This window comes from Stenella coeruleoalba, assembly GCF_951394435.1.
Source record: "Stenella coeruleoalba genome assembly, chromosome: 7".
Lineage (NCBI taxonomy): Eukaryota > Metazoa > Chordata > Mammalia > Artiodactyla > Delphinidae > Stenella > Stenella coeruleoalba.
In genome coordinates this window covers 95,090,597-95,096,756 of record NC_137153.1, presented here as the reverse complement: position 1 = coordinate 95,096,756, position 6,160 = coordinate 95,090,597, and the positions used below count along the sequence as shown (strand labels likewise).

At 39.9% G+C, this 6,160-nt stretch overlaps 1 protein-coding gene across 1 annotated transcript in view; it reads left to right on the top strand.

Moving 5' to 3' along the window:
* Positions 1 to 419: 419 nt before the first annotated feature.
* Positions 420 to 6,160, top strand: part of ABCA1 (ATP binding cassette subfamily A member 1) — a 182,921-nt gene continuing 177,180 nt past the window's right edge. Inside the window, exon 1 of the mRNA XM_079925542.1 lies at positions 420 to 592. The gene's annotated coding sequence lies outside the window, so the exon portion shown is untranslated. The remainder of the gene's footprint in view (positions 593 to 6,160) is intronic.

Genomic DNA, 6,160 nt, shown 5'->3' with positions numbered 1-6,160 from the left:
ATCACCTAGCTGGTTCCAGTTTTGCAGGAGGAGGACGGGGTGACTGTAAATTTCAGAGACCTGCTGAGGGCATTGCTTTGTGGGGCCTGGGCCGCAAGCCTTTTGCTGCCTCACATGACATGGATTTGGCAGGGAGGGGGCAGTTTGAATTCCAGGCGGGCTAAAAGGCCTTGGCTGAGAGGCTCTAACAGATTTCACAACACAGCAGGGAAAGGCTTCCCAAGGAGAGATGGGAGAGGGCGGGTGTGCGTGTGGCTGCAATTCTGCACATTGGACAAGGGCAGGAGATGGGAGAGTCCCGAAAGGCAGGATGAGGTAGGGCGAGAAGACAGTCGGACACCTCCCCTTATCTCCCTGCTGACAACCGCGCTCCGGCAAGACGTACCACCTCAAACTGGCCTAGGGCCCTACCTCTGTCCGCCGCCCCCCAACGCGTCCGGAGAAGTGCGGGTGGAGCAGGCCGGCTTGCGCATGCGCGCCGCTGCGGCCAAACACTGAACAGAGCCCATCGCTTCTCCTTTTATCTCCTGTTGGGCCTCGGGCTAAATCCACAGCAGCTTCAGAAGTCCGTAGGCGGCGGGACGCGGTGGAGGTAAGAAGAAAAGAGTCCATAAACGCTTGGGCCTAGAACTACAACTCCCAGCAGACACCGGGTTGGCCACGCCTTCTTGTGGGCGGGCCCGAGAATCCCCCGCGGCTTAAAGCGGCGAGATCTCCTCGCCGAAACTGCTGGGCGCTGAGCGCGCGCTTTCTGTCCTGAGCTGGGCAGAGTGGGGAAGCGTGGTGTCTTTCCGTTTTTGCCACTTTGTACCCGAACTAGAAAACACCACAAAACAAATAAACTACAGCCAAGCGCGTTTAGAGGCTTCTCTCAGGTTCGGCAGCTTATTGCTCCTGCTTCACAAATTCTGAATTGCCGATTTAGCAAATGAGAACCTAAAAAATAGCTCGTTTGTTAAATTTCTGTAAGATGAATTATTTTCCCAACCATGTAGGAGCAACTTTATTCTCTAGTTTGCAGGTGGCAGTGGCTGATGTTTGGTCTCACTTTTTTTTTGTAAAGACAATAAATAAGAGGGGAGTCTTAAATCTTGCAGTAAATCATCCTGAAAAAGTAAAAGCTTATTTGTTGATTTGATAAATGTTCTACTTTAATTTTCCAAGTTTTAACTTTTGTAATGAAGTGTCTTTAAAATGCAGCATACTTGAAATTATGTTTTAAGGTGTAGATTTTAAAATGTACTTTTAATTGTAACCTAATCTTTGAATAGGATGTAGAGGGGTGAGGTTTAAAACTGCTACTCTTTGCTTCTTGCTGTAGGGAAGAGAAAAGTGATGACCCTTAGCATGAGGAATAGCTACCAGAATAGTGCTATTGGGGTCCTAGGTCCTCATGACTATACTGGGTTTCTTGAACAAAGTAGTTTCTTGTATTAAGAACTGACAGTTTTACTGGGTTAAGGCACTAAAATTTAAGAACTTTCCTTTTCTCTTCCTACCTCAAGTTCTAACCCTGATTTCTCACAGCCACTAATAAGCCACCTCCAAATGCCAACAATGAACTTTTGTTTTTTGCAAACAAATACATTTTAAAGGCCTCAAAGGGAATCAATTCAGAACTTGAATGCAGAATAGTTTTAGAGTTTCTGGGGGGTAGGGGCATATCTCAACTTCAGCCTGCTGAGATTTACGATTATGTATCCTTTCAGTCTGTGTAGTGTGGCATTTGAGGATAATATGAAATTGGCCAACTTTGCCAAAAATTAACAATCTGTGTAATTTTTATTTGTTCTTTGTGTGGGGGGAGCTCAGCAATAGGCATACTGAAAACTGGTAATAATAGTTGGTGTATAGCGATTTTTGAGAAGACTAGAGTGTAGCTATTGTGCTCTAAACAAACCCTCCATACATTCTGAAACATTAAATAGGGGAGAAAGCAATACTCGTGATATTTGGTAATATTTAAAATTTCCCCAGATCTCAAATGTTCTCTTCATAGTCACGAACAGAACATGTTTTCTGGCTATCAGCTCTTCTATTAAACATTCAGTTTATCAAGGCTTAGCCAGCAGAGTAAGAAAAGAAAGCATAAGATATAAGACAATGTTATTGTGTACAAGAAAATTTCAAGAGAACATAGAGTATTAACACTTCTAAGAGAAGGCAGCTGGAAATAAGGGCAATATATAGTAATCAAATTTATTCCTATTGCCACCAACAAAGGACAAACATCAATTTGACAAAAGATGCCACTTACAGTAGCAACAAAAACATTAGGAACCTAGAATAAATCTAAAAAAAAAGATGTGCAGGATTTTAATGAAGGGAAGTATAATACTTTGTTGAAAAACATTAAGAAAACATTTATAAATGGATGGATACATTGTGTTCATGGATGAAAGGATTCTATATTCTTAAAGTTGTCAATTCTCCACAAATCTATACATTTAATGTAACCCAAATCAAATTCTTATTGCATTTTTAGTGTATGTATGTTTACATACACTAAGTAAATATTTAGTGTATTGAGAATTCTGTGTGTGACTTGACAAGCTTATTCTAAAATTTATTTGGAAGATCAATGGTTCATGAATAACAAACTTTTAAAGAATAAGGTGGGGGCCCTACTACATATCAAGACTCCTTATAAAACTGTAGTAATAAGACAGTGTGGTATTGTTGCTGGAATAGGCAAATAGAGAACAGGTCAGGGCCTGTGCATATAGGAGGACTTATGTGATATGTCACTGGGGGAAGATGGACTCTTCAGTAAATGGTGCTTAGAACATTTAGTTAACCACATGAAAAAAGAAAAACTCTCTCAACATACTAACTAAATAAACAAATAAATACATTCTGATGGATTAGAGACAAATTTGAAAAGCAAAACTTTAAAAATTTTAGATGTTCTGCTATATATCTTTATGAACTTGGTCTAAGAAGGGATTTCTTAAACAAGCTACATAAAGTTTAAACCATGAAGGAAAAGATAGGTAAATCTGAGTATATTAAAAACAAGTAAGTGGGAATTCCCTGGTGGTGCAGTGGTTAAGACTTGGGCATTCACTGCTGTGGACCTGGTTTTGATCCCTGGTCGGAGAACTAAGATCCCACAAGTCACACAGTGTGGCCAAAAAAAATAAAATAAAATAAAAAATAAAAGCAAGTAAGCAAACAAAACTTTTGTACATTAGAAAACACAAGTGAAATGGCAAGGCACACACTGGGAAGACATTTACAACTCAAAGAGAGACAAAAGATTAGTATTCAGAACATTTAACTACTAAAAATCACTTAAAACAAAGACAAATGTTACAGTGTAATGATACAATATAATAGTGAACTAAGATATGACTTGGCAATTCCCAGCAGAGGAAAACTGAATGGCTGATAGATAGTGAGAAGATGTTCAACCTCCCTGGTAATCAGGGAAATACTAACTAAAACAACAAGAAGACATCGTTTCACATTTATCTGATTGGAAAAATTAGTAAGACCAATAATATCCAATGTTGTCAAAAATGTCAAGCAACAGGAACTCTCATTTACTGCTGATGTTAGTGTAAATTGGTTGAGTTTGACAGTATCATGAAAAGTCAAGATTACAAAGCAATTCCACTTTGGACATACATTCTAGAGAAACTTTTGTATGTATGCATAAAATGATATGTTGGAAAATATTCATAGCAACAGCAATGATGATAATCCAAAATAGAAAACAATGAAAGTGTCTCTCAAGAGAAGAATGGATGAGTAAGCCAAGTCATTCAATGGAGTACTATAAAGCAGTGAAAATGAATGAATTAGAACTGCATTATCAACATGTATAAATCTCAGAAAACATAATTTGTGCAAGAACAAGTTATAGAATGATGTATACAATGTCAGCATGTTACCATTTACAAAAAGTTTGGAACATATGAAACAATACTAGTTATTGATTATGGACACTTTCATATGTAGAGAAAGTATAAAAAAAATACATAAGATTAATAAACACCAAATGCAAGGGGAAGGAAGTAAAATTGGAAGGAGCTTCAAATGTGTCTATAACATATTTTTCCCTTATTTCTTGAAATTGTCCATTAAGAAAAGGAAAGAAAAAGATGGACTGACCTGTCTGGTGAACTGAAGTTACACTTACATTTTCAAATAACTTTCTGAGTTTCCTTTATAATTCAATCCAAGGAACCATCACTCTCTCTCTGTAGGATCCCTTGGCATAGAGGGCTAAGGCATGGTGGGGTCTTGCTGACAGCCATCTGCCCAGCTTTCTATCTCCACATTTCTACAATGCAGTGGGACTAGTGGAGGTAACATGCTTAGCTGGCATTGAGGAGTTTAAATCTGGCTGAGAATCCTTATTCTAGGAGTAGGATGGGTGCAGCCTGAGAGCATGGCTCTCTACCGCTGATCTCTGGTGGATGCCGATAAAAGCTGCCATTTTAAGCACTTAAACACCTCATCTCTCTGTAGGCATCTTCCAGTCAAAATGGGCAAATTAATCTATTGAATCCCAGATGCTAGTGGGATGGCAGCTGAGCCAAACTCTTGAATGAGGGTCTCTTCCCCCTTCTTTAATTGGTTTTCAGTTTTAGCAAAGGTGCTTTTGGGGGTAGGCAAAATGGGTGAAGGTGGTCAAAAGGTACAAACTTCCAGTTATAAAATAAATAAGTCCTGGGGATGCAATGTACAGCATTAAGTAGTGCCAGTTGTACAGGCTGTTGGCTCTTCATCTTTGACCACACTGTCACTGCTCACCCCTTCCTAACCTCCAGATCGCTGGAGATGTTTGAGCCCAGGACTGTAGGGTCTCCACCACCTCCCTGAGCCATGAAGCAGGCATTCACTACATACTTTGGCTGAAGGTGGTAGGAAAGAGCTTCTCTGTCTTTAGGAAGAGTCTACTAAGCCTTTGCCATGGACAATTGGCTTTTTACCATCTCAGCTGTTTGTTTGTTTGTTTTTCTTTTTAATTTTTTTTACTTTTTTCCTTTTCATTTTTAAAGTATAGGTGACAGACAATATATTAGTTTCAGGTGTACAACGTAGTGATTTAACATTTACATACATTACAAATAGATCACCAAAAGTCTAGTAGCCATCTGTCATCATACAAAGTTAGTACAATATTATCGACTATATGCCCTACGCTGTGCATTACATCCCCATGATTTATTTATTTCATAGCTGGAAGTTTGTACCTCCTAATCCCCTTCACTTAGTTTGCTCAACACCCCTCCCACCTTCTCAACTGGTTTTAGTCACATGGTTTTCTATGGGCAAAAAGTCAGTTATAGCTTGTTTCCATAGAGTTGCACCCAGGGAAGGGGAAGTAGTCCATTTTAGACCACAGTATAGAGCTCCACCAAGCAAAAGTCACAAAGGCAGGACCCGGAGCTAATAACCCCCCCACCACCACCACCACATACACACTTGAATTCATTTTATGGGGCTTTTTCCTGTAAGTAATAAAACCACAAAGCATCCACCTGTGTAAACATGCTTAAGCTCTAGTATCATACAACTGAAATAAATACCAGCAGGTTAGAGAAAAAAGGTTCTTGGTTAACAGAGATATGATAAACACAGTTTAATATGAGGATTCGATTTCCACCAAAAAAGGAGAGTGATGGTCTTAAGAGTGGGTTTCTATCTTCCAGCTTGTTACTTTAGTTAATCAATGTATAACCCAGGCTGCCTCTCTCTTGGTGAGCCTGACTTCCATGGTTTCAGACTCCCAGGCAAGTGAGGAGAAGGACTTAGCTCTCTCGAGGAGTTGATGTGGTGGGCCTTTCTAGTTTGAAAGAACAGGCAGTCAGGCTAACTGTTACTGATGGTCATGGTGACGTGTGCAGCCGTGTGTGGAGTTAGAGGGGGCCTGTCAGCAAAAGGCACTGGATGCCTCGTCATCTTCCCAGGAAGTTGTGAGAATTCGGTTTTATTTCTCTATTTTTTGCTGGTGGAATGTAAAGTATTATTAGTCATCAGGTGCCAACTCTCCACATGCATAGTGGACTCCGTGGTGAATGAGGGGAGAATTTATGTCTTTGGTTTCATTCTCTCATTTAGAGAGCTAGGAAATTAAATGGGCTTCACAGCATGGTCACTTCTGATTTGCAAACACCCTATTCATGTGATATAAAAAAGAACAATTTCC